This window comes from Lepisosteus oculatus, unplaced genomic scaffold (assembly GCF_040954835.1).
Source record: "Lepisosteus oculatus isolate fLepOcu1 unplaced genomic scaffold, fLepOcu1.hap2 HAP2_SCAFFOLD_99, whole genome shotgun sequence".
Classification (NCBI taxonomy): Eukaryota; Metazoa; Chordata; class Actinopteri; order Semionotiformes; family Lepisosteidae; genus Lepisosteus; species Lepisosteus oculatus.
The window spans coordinates 295,001-309,125 of record NW_027168435.1 but is presented as its reverse complement, the minus strand read 5'-3'; the positions used below and the strand labels follow the sequence as shown (position 1 = coordinate 309,125).

The following is a 14,125-nucleotide window of genomic DNA, read 5'->3' as shown; positions in this document are numbered from 1 at the left end:
TTGAGATGGCAACCTTTGGATCCCGCAAGAATGCTGTACGTTTTGAGCTTTTGGATGACCTCTTCATGGATCGTATGCAGTTCAGCAGAAAAGTGTTACAGAAGGAACTTGGCTTTGAACCTCGGCACTTGTATTTCATCTTCGCTCTCCCAGGTCAGAAAGCATTTGAGGTTGTTTTTGCTACCTATTCTCTGTTTGAACAATGTGTGGATGTGTTTGAGGCAAAAAGAGGGAAAGTTCCTGCCCTTGAGAAGATCAACTTGCAGCCTCTGACACAGAGAGAGAGGAAAACGGTGCATGTTGTTATGTTCTCGGAAATGGCAAAGACGGAGGACATTCACACCTGGCTTAAGCAGTACTGCACCGTCCACCATGGAACTGAGGTTAGAGATGTTGACGGTATAAAAACAGGAGCAAGGAAATTCGAGGTTCGCTTGCTACAGGACAATGTAAATGGAGGCTTAAGGCACCTGCCCTCTACAATCCGGCTGGGCGCCTGCAATGGCTATGTTTTTTATGTGGGACAACCAAAGGTGTGTCGGCGCTGTGGTGCTGTGGGACACCTGGCATCGTCTTGCACTGTGAAATGCTGCAAGACCTGTGGCAAACAGGGACATTAAGCCTCTGACTGTTCAATGCTGCCAAAGTGCAATTTATGTGGCTCGGAAGGACACGTTTTTAAGAACTGCCCTCACGCCTACGCCTATAAACTCAAAATGAGAAAGGATGAGGCAGTGCTTGTTTCAGCCAACCCGGCCCGAAAAAGCCAAAGCAAACAACAAGTCAAACAAAGAACCCTTGTTGGACAAAGAGTCTCAGCCTCCAGCCAGGATCAGTCCTGCTGTGGCTCCGGGGCCGGTGGAAGAGAAATCCACTTAGCCCCCACAACCGCAGACTGCACCAGACAAGCACGAGGGTTTGAAAACCCCCGAGAACAGCGAGGACCCCTCCCCCACTCCTGCTCCTCAGAACGAGGGCCAGTGTGGGGCCCCCCGGTGGAGCGGGTCCAGCGACGATACCCAGGATTCAGCGGAGCTGCTTTTCTCAGACTCTGCAAGTGCTACAGATGCCCTCCTCTCCTCCATCCAGTCCATCACGGAGGATCTGCAACAGCTGGTGGGTGAGGGGGAAGAGGAGACTGGTGCATCGGCTGCACCCCTTTCCCCTCGGTGCTCCCAGGAGCTGGACTTGAGGAAAAGGAAAAATGACTCTGTTTTCTCCCCGAGCGAGGAGGAAGGAGAGCATGGCGATGGGGACAGCTGGAACCCCTCCACCCCTCCCTCTACCCCCTTCCTTGAAATGGACTCCGTGAACGCTTTTACTGCTGCCACCCTGATGAAGGCTCATTCAGAGGATGGCTGGCAGGAAATTGGTAAGAAGAAAAAGAAAAAGAGAAGGTAACAGGTGAGACCGAAGAGAAATGTGTTTTGTAAAGACTGGTTCCACTTTCTTATGTAATATGGCTCTAAACATAATTTCTCTTAACACCAGAGGTATCAATGACAGAGTTAAATGCCAGTGTGTCTTTGATTACCTCCAGCAGAGAGAGGGAGATGTGTTGATGTTGCAGGAGTGTGCTTTAGCCTATCAAGAGAGGTATAAAAGCTTTGAAGATAGGTGGGATAAAGGGCCTTCTGTTTGGTCAGGGGACAATAACAACAGAGCCTCTGGCGTGGCCATTCTTTTCAAAGGATGGGCTTTCAAATTGAAAAGTATTCAGAGGGTCATAGATGGCAGGTTGCTGTGTGTGGATGTGGAATGGGGGACCGTTAACCTGCGGCTAATCAATGTGTATTGTCCTACTGACGTGGGAGGAAGGGTGGAGCTACTCAAGGCACTCTCTCCCCTATTGTTAAGTAGCACAGACGTGATAGTGGGAGGGGATTTTAATTGTATCTTAGAGCACACAGACAGGCAGTCTAGCTCTCTGATAAAATTGGATTCCAGCTCACTGGCCCTGCAAAACTTAGTTCAAGACTTTAAACTCTCAGACACATATAGATGTATATATCCCACAACAGCAGGATATACATGGTCAGGGAGGAATAGCAGCTCCAGAATTAACTATTGCTTTGTCTCAGAGAGAGTGAAAGTTGTTGGGGTCACTCTTCAGCCTGTCTTCTTCTCAGATCATCAGGCTTTAGGGTGTAGAGTGGAACTCCAGGGCGGGACTGTCTTTGGCCCAGGCTTCTGGAAACTCAACACAAAGCTGCTAGAGAACGAGGGGGTAGTATCCCGCTACAAGGAGAAACTATCACAGTGGCTGTCCTTGCAGTGTCTGTACGGGTCAGTAGGAGAGTGGTGGGAGGAGGTGAAGGTGAGGACAAAGGCCTTTTTCATGGCTGAGGGAAGGAAGGCTGCTGCCAGATGGAGAGGAGTGCTAGCCAGGAAACAGAGGCAGCTGCAGCGTCTCTACACGATGCTGCACAGTGGCTTCGATGTGCTCGAGGATATCACCCTTTTAAAAAAGGACATCCGGAGTACAGCCGAAGAAAGTAGTCGAGGAGTGCTGTTAAGAAGCAGAGTGCAGTTCTTGGAAGAAAATAAGAAGTGTACTCGCTTCTTTTTCAGGAAAGTGGTAGGCTCCAAGTCTGTCATGGAAAGTGTAGTTGATGAGGAGGGACGAGAGAGAACAGAGCCGAGTGCTATCCTCTCCTGCACCGAGGCCTTCTACTCAAGACTGTACAGCTCTACAGAGGTAAAGGATGAAGAAATTCATTTTTTTACCTCAAAGCTAGAAAACGTTTTGAGTGAAGAAGATAGGGAAGTACTTGAGAGGGATTTGACAGTAGAAGAGCTGAGACAGGCTATGGAGAGCTTACAGCAGGGGAAAACTCCGGGTGCTGACGGGCTCCCTAAAGAATTTTATTGCACCTTTTGGGATCTGCTTCAGGATCCACTACTGCTCCTATTCGAGGAAAGCTATAAGACAGAATTGCTGCCTGACTCCTTAAGAGAAGGCACTATCTCTCTCTTGTTTAAGAAAGGAGCAAAGAATGACATAAAGAACTGGAGACCCCTCAGCCTGTTAGGCGTGGACACTAAGATCCTGTCCAAAGCCCTTTTCCTGCGCCTACAAAATGTAGTGGCCTCACTGGTAGGGAAAGAACAGACTTGTGGGATAGCAGGACGCCTGATGAGCGACAACCTGGCCTTGTTGAGGGATGTCTGTCTGTACTCAGAGGATCGCTCCCTCCCTCTGTGCATTTTAAGTGTAGACCTAGAAAAGACCTTTGACCGCCTACCGGTCAAAGGCCGGTCACGCGGTGCGTGATTGGTTGACCGACAGGGGCACTCGTGGTCCGTTGGTCTGTCGTAGAAAGACTTACTGTAAACGTCTTTACTGTGCCCGTTGTAGATATTGAATTTTACCACTGAAGGGAAATCTTAGTAGCTGAGCATAAAAAGAATAGGAGCATACTGTAACGCGTGTGAAGGCCATAAACGATATTAATTTTGGAACGTAAACATACAGTATATAGCTGGTCTTGGTACTTTAAAGAAAAAAATACACACCAGTATTCCATTTCTCCCTAAACATTGTAAGCTTCGAAGTCTTTAACTAACGTGATACCGGAGTCAACAAGCATACTTTTAGAATTTGATTAAAAGGGAATATAATATGGAATCGCGTATCTCAAGAATTTAATAACGGTATGATTATATCCGTGTACTGCGGCAGAGCTATGTAGGGCTGTTTCGCCTGCCTGATCATGCGAGCTGTCTTATAGCCTACTGGTCTAGGTGCGTGACTACCAACTGGCAGGTTGTGTGTTTGAATCCAGCTGCTGCTGGACTTTTCATTTTTATTTATTTATTTTTTAATCGCGTAACATAAACATATTACCGTATGCAAACTGTACTGTATACAGTATGTATATGTATATTTAATGTCTTAACTGTGCCCGTTTAATTGAATTAAAAAAAAAATATTTAACACGAACATTAAGCTGTTTACATCTTCCGCCTGAGAACAGTCACCCGTTGCTACCCAACGCAGAATGGTGATTGGCTGACACCATCTGACACCCCTCTGATTGGAGAAAAAAGACGTGCTGGTGTGCTATACCAGGAAGAGGATTTCTTTCTATTCAAAACGTGTATTTTAAAAGTTTAAGAAGTAAAAACCTTACAGCGTACACAGATTTCTAAACTGATCAGGATCGTTATCTTTGTCTTATGCATAATAATGTTCACCGCTCTGTCCAGCAAATTAATAATAAACTTTATTTTATATAGCTTTTTAAATGAATAAGTAATTAGATTGCTCATAAACCTAATCACTTGCTTTTTCTTTTTATTTAGGCTCAGATTTCAACTATAGATCATATTATTAATAACCATAATAACAACCAACCAACAAAAACAACCATATAAACATAATACCAACCAAAAACATAGATAACAACCACAATACAAAATCAAATAATCAAACCATTTTACACTCGCAAAGTCCTCCAATTATCATAATCCCGCCCCTTATGCAAAACCAAACCTTCCTCCCATCCCAGTTTATCCTGTTTATCATAAACAAAATCCACCTCAATTTTCAACATAAAGCATTACATAAAATCAATACCTCAACACTCCATACTCAACAACGATAATTCACAAACAGCCAGAACATGTAACTACACATTCCCAAACATACCTACTTTCCATAGCCCCGCCCCTTATGCAAAACCAACATCCCTCCCCTGTTCTCTCTTTCCCCTGGCGGTTGTAATTGTTTTTATTTTCAAATAAATTTTAGCAAAGTCATGTATTTTAAAAATCTTAAGATTTTTCTATTTATGTCTTTATTTAGTGGTTTCATTAGTGACAAAGGCTAAACTTTCTTGGAAAAATGTCTTTTATGTAAACCATGTTTGCTATTAATTCATTCAGGGCTAAAATATGTTCATTGTCTTCTAATGAAAGAAGGGTTCCTTTCGCCGTAGTCGGGAGCCTAGCCTTTAACTAGTAAGTACTGTATTTACTGGGTTTTTGAGGGGGTGTCTTTCGCTGGAAATCTCGCCTCCTACTTTGAAAATACCCGTGAAACCGGTTCAATTCGTCACAGCCAGCACTCCTGCAGAGAGTTGGGTTGTACAGTACTTGCAGTGTATACAGTACACGCGTTATGCTCTTCGTTAATGTCTGTGAAGTTTTATTTAATCTCTGAGCCATACTGATTCTTCTGGAAGCACACCAGTATTCCACTTTCTCCCTAAACATTTTTAGGATCAGAGTCTTACATGTGGTTATTTCGAAAACGTTTGTACGTGCTCCTTCTTACCATGTTACTGTTTACCGTTACTGACCATATTAAGTTTAAGTGCCTGTGGGCACTTTTCCTGTCCGTGGGGGGTGGACCGTCTTTCATTAGAAGGTTAGTCTGTTCTACTCTGAGAATGTAGAGGGGGTGGGAAGTGCCCGCGGTCATTTAATTAGTATTAAAATCTTAGTTATCTTTCTAGTTCACAGGTTTGCATGCATAATTTAATTTTGAAAGCCACTGAGACATCAGGTACTACTGTTGTATTTATGAAAAAGAAACAAAACAAAAAACATACTAACAACTGTGCCATCCTACTCCTTAGTTAATACATTTTATTATTCATAAACAGTTAACATTGTTAGCAAAATATTTTGAATTATATTTAACCCTATTTTTTCTTTAGTTTTGTATTTAACTTATTATATGATAGTCAGACTTAATGTATATTAATGTATATTTGAACAATGAAAATACTTGGGGGACACTTCCCGCCCCCCAAAGAAAAGAGCGCCAATCAGACGGCCGGAGACCGAGGACTCGCGGAGCAGGCGGCCACAATCACCATTACAAGAGCGATTGCGAACGTGCTTGTTTTCTCTCTTTGACCAGCTAAGCTGCGCCCCACCCGAAGGCAGGGAAGCACAAAAATTGCATGGAACTCATTCATGCTCCTCTCCACGGAAATCTTTAGTAAAAGGCGAAAGATTTGTACGAGATGAAGAGAAACCAGAGTGCGTGGTTGCACAGCTGCAGGAGCCCAGGCCGCCTTCAAGGCCTCTGCCCTGCCGGTCGTGGTTGGCAATACACCTGGCCTTACAAACGAGCCAGTGGGGCCCGTTCAGCTCCGGGCTCATCGCCTGCGGCTCACGGCTTGCGAGCGTGCCCAATCCGTGCGATAACTCGGAAAACACCCGGCCACACTGTGCCGGAAACGACGCACTCTGGGAAGCCGCTATGCAAAGCGAGGTCCCAAGATCCCCTGCGGCCGGACACTTCCCGCCCCCCAAAGAAAAGAGCGCCAATCAGACGGCCGGAGACCGAGAACTCGCGGAGCAGACAGCCACAATCGCCATATCAAGAGTGATTGCGAACGTTTTTGTTTTCTCTCTTTGACCAGCCCAGCTGCGCCCCACCCGAAGGCAGGGAAGCACAAAAATTGCATGGAACTCATTCATGCTCCTCTCCATGGAAATCTTTAGTAAAAGGCGAAAGATTTGTACGAGATGAAGAGAAACCAGAGTGCGTGGCTGCACAGCTGCAGGAGCCCAGCCCGCCTTCAAAGCCTCTGCGCTGCCGGTCATGGTTGGCAATGCACCTGGCCTTACAAACGAGCCAGTGGGGCCCGTTCAGCTCCGGGCTCATCGCCTGCGGCTCACGGCTTGCGAGCGTGCCCAATCCGTGCGATAACTCGGAAAACACCCGGCCACACTGTGCCGGAAACGACGCACTCTGGGAAGCCGCTATGCAAAGCGAGGTCCCAAGATCCCCTGCGGCCGGACACTTCCCGCCCCCCAAAGAAAAGAGCGCCAATCAGACGGCCGGAGACCGAGAACTCGCGGAGCAGACAGCCACAATCGCCATATCAAGAGTGATTGCGAACGTTTTTGTTTTCTCTCTTTGACCAGCCCAGCTGCGCCCCACCCGAAGACAGGGAAGCACAAAAATTGCATGGAACTCATTCATGCTCCTCTCCACGGAAATCTTTAGTAAAAGGCGAAAGATTTGTACGAGATGAAGAGAAACCAGAGTGCGTGGCTGCACAGCTGCAGGAGCCCAGCCCGCCTTCAAAGCCTCTGCGCTGCCGGTCATGGTTGGCAATGCACCTGGCCTTACAAACGAGCCAGTGGGGCCCGTTCAGCTCCGGGCTCATCGCCTGCGGCTCTCAGCTTGCGGCCGTGCCCAATCCGTGCGATAAGTCGGAAAACACCCAGCCACACTGTGCCGGAAACGACGCACTCTGGGAAGCCGCTATGCAAAGCGAGGTCCCAAGATCCCCTGCGGCCGGACACTTCACACCCCCCAAAGAAAAGAGCGCCAATCAGACGGCCGGAGACCGAGGACTCGCGGAGCAGACGGCCACAATCACCATTACAAGAGCGATTGCGAACGTGCTTGTTTTCTCTCTTTGACCAGCTAGGCTGCGCCCCACCCGAAGGCAGGGAAGCACAAAAATTGCATGGAACTCATTCATGCTCCTCTCCACGGAAATCTTTAGTAAAAGGCGAAAGATTTGTACGAGATGAAGAGAAACCAGAGTGCGTGGTTGCACAGCTGCAGGAGCCCAGGCCGCCTTCAAGGCCTCTGCCCTGCCGGTCGTGGTTGGCAATACACCTGGCCTTACAAACGAGCCAGTGGGGCCCGTTCAGCTCCGGGCTCATCGCCTGCGGCTCACGGCTTGCGAGCGTGCCCAATCCGTGCGATAACTCGGAAAACACCCGGCCACACTGTGCCGGAAACGACGCACTCTGGGAAGCCGCTATGCAAAGCGAGGTCCCAAGATCCCCTGCGGCCGGACACTTCCCGCCCCCCAAAGAAAAGAGCGCCAATCAGACGGCCGGAGACCGAGAACTCGCGGAGCAGACAGCCACAATCGCCATATCAAGAGTGATTGCGAACGTTTTTGTTTTCTCTCTTTGACCAGCCCAGCTGCGCCCCACCCGAAGGCAGGGAAGCACAAAAATTGCATGGAACTCATTCATGCTCCTCTCCATGGAAATCTTTAGTAAAAGGCGAAAGATTTGTACGAGATGAAGAGAAACCAGAGTGCGTGGCTGCACAGCTGCAGGAGCCCAGCCCGCCTTCAAAGCCTCTGCGCTGCCGGTCATGGTTGGCAATGCACCTGGCCTTACAAACGAGCCAGTGGGGCCCGTTCAGCTCCGGGCTCATCGCCTGCGGCTCACGGCTTGCGAGCGTGCCCAATCCGTGCGATAACTCGGAAAACACCCGGCCACACTGTGCCGGAAACGACGCACTCTGGGAAGCCGCTATGCAAAGCGAGGTCCCAAGATCCCCTGCGGCCGGACACTTCCCGCCCCCCAAAGAAAAGAGCGCCAATCAGACGGCCGGAGACCGAGAACTCGCGGAGCAGACAGCCACAATCGCCATATCAAGAGTGATTGCGAACGTTTTTGTTTTCTCTCTTTGACCAGCCCAGCTGCGCCCCACCCGAAGACAGGGAAGCACAAAAATTGCATGGAACTCATTCATGCTCCTCTCCATGGAAATCTTTAGTAAAAGGCGAAAGATTTGTACGAGATGAAGAGAAACCAGAGTGCGTGGCTGCACAGCTGCAGGAGCCCAGCCCGCCTTCAAAGCCTCTGCGCTGCCGGTCATGGTTGGCAATGCACCTGGCCTTACAAACGAGCCAGTGGGGCCCGTTCAGCTCCGGGCTCATCGCCTGCGGCTCTCAGCTTGCGGCCGTGCCCAATCCGTGCGATAAGTCGGAAAACACCCAGCCACACTGTGCCGGAAACGACGCACTCTGGGAAGCCGCTATGCAAAGCGAGGTCCCAAGATCCCCTGCGGCCGGACACTTCACACCCCCCAAAGAAAAGAGCGCCAATCAGACGGCCGGAGACCGAGGACTCGCGGAGCAGACGGCCACAATCACCATTACAAGAGCGATTGCGAACGTGCTTGTTTTCTCTCTTTGACCAGCTAGGCTGCGCCCCACCCGAAGGCAGGGAAGCACAAAAATTGCATGGAACTCATTCATGCTCCTCTCCACGGAAATCTTTAGTAAAAGGCGAAATTAAGTCTAAGTGCCTGTGGGCACTTTTCCTGTCCGTGGGGGGTGGACCGTCTTTCATTAGAAGGTTAGTCTGTTCTACTCTGAGAATGTAGAGGGGGTGGGAAGTGCCCGCGGTCATTTAATTAGTATTACAATCTTAGTTATCTTTCTAGTTCACAGGTTTGCATGCATAATTTAATTTTGAAAGCCACTGAGACATCAGGTACTACTGTTGTATTTATGAAAAAGAAACAAAACAAAAAACATACTAACAACTGTGCCATCCTACTCCTTAGTTAATACATTTTATTATTCATAAACAGTTAACATTGTTAGCAAAATATTTTGAATTATATTTAACCCTATTTTTTCTTTAGTTTTGTATTTAACTTATTATATGATAGTCAGACTTAATGTATATTAATGTATATTTGAACAATGAAAATACTTGGGGGACACTTCCCGCCCCCCAAAGAAAAGAGCGCCAATCAGACGGCCGGAGACCGAGGACTCGCGGAGCAGGCGGCCACAATCACCATTACAAGAGCGATTGCGAACGTGCTTGTTTTCTCTCTTTGACCAGCTAAGCTGCGCCCCACCCGAAGGCAGGGAAGCACAAAAATTGCATGGAACTCATTCATGCTCCTCTCCACGGAAATCTTTAGTAAAAGGCGAAAGATTTGTACGAGATGAAGAGAAACCAGAGTGCGTGGTTGCACAGCTGCAGGAGCCCAGGCCGCCTTCAAGGCCTCTGCCCTGCCGGTCGTGGTTGGCAATACACCTGGCCTTACAAACGAGCCAGTGGGGCCCGTTCAGCTCCGGGCTCATCGCCTGCGGCTCACGGCTTGCGAGCGTGCCCAATCCGTGCGATAACTCGGAAAACACCCGGCCACACTGTGCCGGAAACGACGCACTCTGGGAAGCCGCTATGCAAAGCGAGGTCCCAAGATCCCCTGCGGCCGGACACTTCCCGCCCCCCAAAGAAAAGAGCGCCAATCAGACGGCCGGAGACCGAGAACTCGCGGAGCAGACAGCCACAATCGCCATATCAAGAGTGATTGCGAACGTTTTTGTTTTCTCTCTTTGACCAGCCCAGCTGCGCCCCACCCGAAGGCAGGGAAGCACAAAAATTGCATGGAACTCATTCATGCTCCTCTCCATGGAAATCTTTAGTAAAAGGCGAAAGATTTGTACGAGATGAAGAGAAACCAGAGTGCGTGGCTGCACAGCTGCAGGAGCCCAGCCCGCCTTCAAAGCCTCTGCGCTGCCGGTCATGGTTGGCAATGCACCTGGCCTTACAAACGAGCCAGTGGGGCCCGTTCAGCTCCGGGCTCATCGCCTGCGGCTCACGGCTTGCGAGCGTGCCCAATCCGTGCGATAACTCGGAAAACACCCGGCCACACTGTGCCGGAAACGACGCACTCTGGGAAGCCGCTATGCAAAGCGAGGTCCCAAGATCCCCTGCGGCCGGACACTTCCCGCCCCCCAAAGAAAAGAGCGCCAATCAGACGGCCGGAGACCGAGAACTCGCGGAGCAGACAGCCACAATCGCCATATCAAGAGTGATTGCGAACGTTTTTGTTTTCTCTCTTTGACCAGCCCAGCTGCGCCCCACCCGAAAACAGGGAAGCACAAAAATTGCATGGAACTCATTCATGCTCCTCTCCACGGAAATCTTTAGTAAAAGGCGAAAGATTTGTACGAGATGAAGAGAAACCAGAGTGCGTGGCTGCACAGCTGCAGGAGCCCAGCCCGCCTTCAAAGCCTCTGCGCTGCCGGTCATGGTTGGCAATGCACCTGGCCTTACAAACGAGCCAGTGGGGCCCGTTCAGCTCCGGGCTCATCGCCTGCGGCTCTCAGCTTGCGGCCGTGCCCAATCCGTGCGATAAGTCGGAAAACACCCAGCCACACTGTGCCGGAAACGACGCACTCTGGGAAGCCGCTATGCAAAGCGAGGTCCCAAGATCCCCTGCGGCCGGACACTTCACACCCCCCAAAGAAAAGAGCGCCAATCAGACGGCCGGAGACCGAGGACTCGCGGAGCAGACGGCCACAATCACCATTACAAGAGCGATTGCGAACGTGCTTGTTTTCTCTCTTTGACCAGCTAGGCTGCGCCCCACCCGAAGGCAGGGAAGCACAAAAATTGCATGGAACTCATTCATGCTCCTCTCCACGGAAATCTTTAGTAAAAGGCGAAATTAAGTCTAAGTGCCTGTGGGCACTTTTCCTGTCCGTGGGGGGTGGACCGTCTTTCATTAGAAGGTTAGTCTGTTCTACTCTGAGAATGTAGAGGGGGTGGGAAGTGCCCGCGGTCATTTAATTAGTATTACAATCTTAGTTATCTTTCTAGTTCACAGGTTTGCATGCATAATTTAATTTTGAAAGCCACTGAGACATCAGGTACTACTGTTGTATTTATGAAAAAGAAACAAAACAAAAAACATACTAACAACTGTGCCATCCTACTCCTTAGTTAATACATTTTATTATTCATAAACAGTTAACATTGTTAGCAAAATATTTTGAATTATATTTAACCCTATTTTTTCTTTAGTTTTGTATTTAACTTATTATATGATAGTCAGACTTAATGTATATTAATGTATATTTGAACAATGAAAATACTTGGGGGACACTTCCCGCCCCCCAAAGAAAAGAGCGCCAATCAGACGGCCGGAGACCGAGGACTCGCGGAGCAGGCGGCCACAATCACCATTACAAGAGCGATTGCGAACGTGCTTGTTTTCTCTCTTTGACCAACCCAGCTGCGACCCACCCGAAGACAGAAAAGCACAAAAATTGCATGTAACTCATTCATGCGCCTCTCCACAGAAATCTTTAGTAAAAGGCGAAAGATTCGGACGAGATGAAGGGAAACCAGAGTGCGTGGCTGCACAGCTGCAGGAGCCCAGGCCGCCTTCAAAGCCTCTGCGCTTCCGGTCATGGTTGGCAATGCACCTGGCCTTACAAACTAGCCAGTGGGGCCCGTTCAGCTCCGGGCTCATCGCCTGCGGCTCTCAGCTTGCGAGCGTGCCCAATCCGCGCGATAACTCGGAAAACACCCGGCCACACTGTGCCGGAAACGACGCACTCTGGGAAGCCGCTATGCAGGCAAGGTCCCAAGATCCCCTGTGGCCGGACACTTCCCGCCCCCCAAAGAAAAGAGCGCCAATCAGACGGCCGGAGACCGAGGACTCGCGGAGCAGACGGCCACAATCACCATTACAAGAGCGATTGCGAACGTGCTTGTTTTCTCTCTTTGACCAGCTAGGCTGCGCCCCACCCGAAGGCAGGGAAGCACAAAAATTGCATGGAACTCATTCATGCTCCTCTCCACGGAAATCTTTAGTAAAAGGCGAAAGATTTGTACGAGATGAAGAGAAACCAAAGTGCGTGGCTGCACAGCTGCAGGAGCCCAGGCCGCCTTCAAGGCCTCTGCCCTGCCGGTCGTGGTTGGCAATACACCTGGCCTTACAAACGAGCCAGTGGGGCCCGTTCAGCTCCGGGCTCATCGCCTGCGGCTCACGGCTTGCGAGCGTGCCCAATCCGTGCGATAACTCGGAAAACACCCAGCCACACTGTGCCGGAAACGACGCACTCTGGGAAGCCGCTATGCAAAGCGAGGTCCCAAGATCCCCTGCGGCCGGACTCTTCCCACCCCCCAAAGAAAAGAGCGCCAATCAGACGGCCGGAGACCGAGGACTCGCGGAGCAGACTGCCACAATCGCCATAACAAGAGTGATTGCGAACGTTTTTGTTTTCTCTCTTTGACCAGCCAGGCTGCGCCCCACCCGAAGGCAGGGAAGCACAAAAATTGCATGGAACTCATTCATGCTCCTCTCCACAGAAATCTTTAGTAAAAGGCGAAAGATTTGTACGAGATGAAGAGAAACCAAAGTGCGTGGCTGCACAGCTGCAGGAGCCCAGGCCGCCTTCAAGGCCTCTGCCCTGCCGGTCGTGGTTGGCAATACACCTGGCCTTACAAACGAGCCAGTGGGGCCCGTTCAGCTCCGGGCTCATCGCCTGCGGCTCACGGCTTGCGAGCGTGCCCAATCTGTGCGATAACTCGGAAAACACCCGGCCACACTGTGCCGGAAACGACGCACTCTGGGAAGCCGCTATGCAAAGCGAGGTCCCAAGATCCCCTGCGGCCGGACACTTCCCGCCCCCCAAAGAAAAGAGCGCCAATCAGACGGCCGGAGACCGAGAACTCGCGGAGCAGACAGCCACAATCGCCATATCAAGAGTGATTGCGAACGTTTTTGTTTTCTCTCTTTGACCAGCCCAGCTGCGCCCCACCCGAAGGCAGGGAAGCACAAAAATTGCATGGAACTCATTCATGCTCCTCTCCACGGAAATCTTTAGTAAAAGGCGAAAAATTTGTACGAGATGAAGAGAAAGCAGAGTGCGTGGCTGCACAGCTGCAGGAGCCCAGCCCGCTTTCAAAGCCTCTGCGCTGCCGGTCATGGTTGGCAATGCACCTGGCCTTACAAACGAGCCAGTGGGGCCCGTTCAGCTCCGGGCTCATCGCCTGCGGCTCACGGCTTGCGAGCGTGCCCAATCCGCGCGATAACTCGGAAAACACCCGGCCACACTGTGCCGGAAACGACGCACTCTGGGAAGCCGCTATGCAGGCAAGGTCCCAAGATCCCCTGCGGCCGGACACTTCCCGCCCCCCAAAGAAAAGAGCGCCAATCAGACGGCCGGAGACCGAGGACTCGCGGAGCAGACAGGCACAATCGCCATAACAAGAGTGATTGCGAACGTTTTTGTTTTCTCTCTTTGACCAGCCCAGCTGCGCCCCACCCGAAGGCAGGGAAGCACAAAAATTGCATGGAACTCATTCATGCTCCTCTCCACGGAAATCTTTAGTAAAAGGCGAAAGATTTGTACGAGATGAAGAGAAACCAGAGTGCGTGGCTGCACAGCTGCAGGAGCCCAGCCCGCCTTCAAAGCCTCTGCGCTGCCGGTCATGGTTGGCAATGCACCTGGCCTTACAAACGAGCCAGTGGGGCCCGTTCAGCTCCGGGCTCATCGCCTGCGGCTCACGGCTTGCGAGCGTGCCCAATCCGTGCGATAACTCGGAAAACACCCGGCCACACTGTGCCGGAAACGACGCACTCTGGGAAGCC

The 14,125-nt window shown here is 50.4% G+C and overlaps 14 non-coding genes across 14 annotated transcripts; all 14 read right to left on the bottom strand.

The window, feature by feature from the left end:
- Positions 1 to 5,878: 5,878 nt before the first annotated feature.
- Positions 5,879 to 5,995, bottom strand: LOC138237572 (U5 spliceosomal RNA). Its single transcript, XR_011189022.1, has one exon. It is a non-coding gene; the product is annotated as a U5 spliceosomal RNA (small nuclear RNA).
- Positions 5,996 to 6,386: 391 nt separating this feature from the next.
- Positions 6,387 to 6,503, bottom strand: LOC138237519 (U5 spliceosomal RNA). The gene has a single exon (XR_011188972.1). It is a non-coding gene; the product is annotated as a U5 spliceosomal RNA (small nuclear RNA).
- A 391-nt stretch (positions 6,504 to 6,894) lies between these two features.
- Positions 6,895 to 7,011, bottom strand: LOC138237580 (U5 spliceosomal RNA). The gene has a single exon (XR_011189030.1). It is a non-coding gene; the product is annotated as a U5 spliceosomal RNA (small nuclear RNA).
- Positions 7,012 to 7,402: 391 nt separating this feature from the next.
- Positions 7,403 to 7,519, bottom strand: LOC138237571 (U5 spliceosomal RNA). Its single transcript, XR_011189021.1, has one exon. It is a non-coding gene; the product is annotated as a U5 spliceosomal RNA (small nuclear RNA).
- Positions 7,520 to 7,910: 391 nt separating this feature from the next.
- On the bottom strand, positions 7,911 to 8,027 carry LOC138237518 (U5 spliceosomal RNA). Its single transcript, XR_011188971.1, has one exon. It is a non-coding gene; the product is annotated as a U5 spliceosomal RNA (small nuclear RNA).
- A 391-nt stretch (positions 8,028 to 8,418) lies between these two features.
- Positions 8,419 to 8,535, bottom strand: LOC138237523 (U5 spliceosomal RNA). Its single transcript, XR_011188976.1, has one exon. It is a non-coding gene; the product is annotated as a U5 spliceosomal RNA (small nuclear RNA).
- Positions 8,536 to 9,582: 1,047 nt separating this feature from the next.
- LOC138237570 (U5 spliceosomal RNA) lies at positions 9,583 to 9,699 on the bottom strand. The gene has a single exon (XR_011189020.1). It is a non-coding gene; the product is annotated as a U5 spliceosomal RNA (small nuclear RNA).
- A 391-nt stretch (positions 9,700 to 10,090) lies between these two features.
- On the bottom strand, positions 10,091 to 10,207 carry LOC138237517 (U5 spliceosomal RNA). Its single transcript, XR_011188970.1, has one exon. It is a non-coding gene; the product is annotated as a U5 spliceosomal RNA (small nuclear RNA).
- A 391-nt stretch (positions 10,208 to 10,598) lies between these two features.
- LOC138237579 (U5 spliceosomal RNA) lies at positions 10,599 to 10,715 on the bottom strand. The gene has a single exon (XR_011189029.1). It is a non-coding gene; the product is annotated as a U5 spliceosomal RNA (small nuclear RNA).
- A 1,050-nt stretch (positions 10,716 to 11,765) lies between these two features.
- Positions 11,766 to 11,879, bottom strand: LOC138237536 (U5 spliceosomal RNA). Its single transcript, XR_011188988.1, has one exon. It is a non-coding gene; the product is annotated as a U5 spliceosomal RNA (small nuclear RNA).
- A 390-nt stretch (positions 11,880 to 12,269) lies between these two features.
- On the bottom strand, positions 12,270 to 12,386 carry LOC138237581 (U5 spliceosomal RNA). The gene has a single exon (XR_011189031.1). It is a non-coding gene; the product is annotated as a U5 spliceosomal RNA (small nuclear RNA).
- Positions 12,387 to 12,777: 391 nt separating this feature from the next.
- On the bottom strand, positions 12,778 to 12,894 carry LOC138237524 (U5 spliceosomal RNA). The gene has a single exon (XR_011188977.1). It is a non-coding gene; the product is annotated as a U5 spliceosomal RNA (small nuclear RNA).
- Positions 12,895 to 13,285: 391 nt separating this feature from the next.
- Positions 13,286 to 13,402, bottom strand: LOC138237521 (U5 spliceosomal RNA). Its single transcript, XR_011188974.1, has one exon. It is a non-coding gene; the product is annotated as a U5 spliceosomal RNA (small nuclear RNA).
- A 390-nt stretch (positions 13,403 to 13,792) lies between these two features.
- LOC138237569 (U5 spliceosomal RNA) lies at positions 13,793 to 13,909 on the bottom strand. Its single transcript, XR_011189019.1, has one exon. It is a non-coding gene; the product is annotated as a U5 spliceosomal RNA (small nuclear RNA).
- Positions 13,910 to 14,125: the final 216 nt, after the last annotated feature.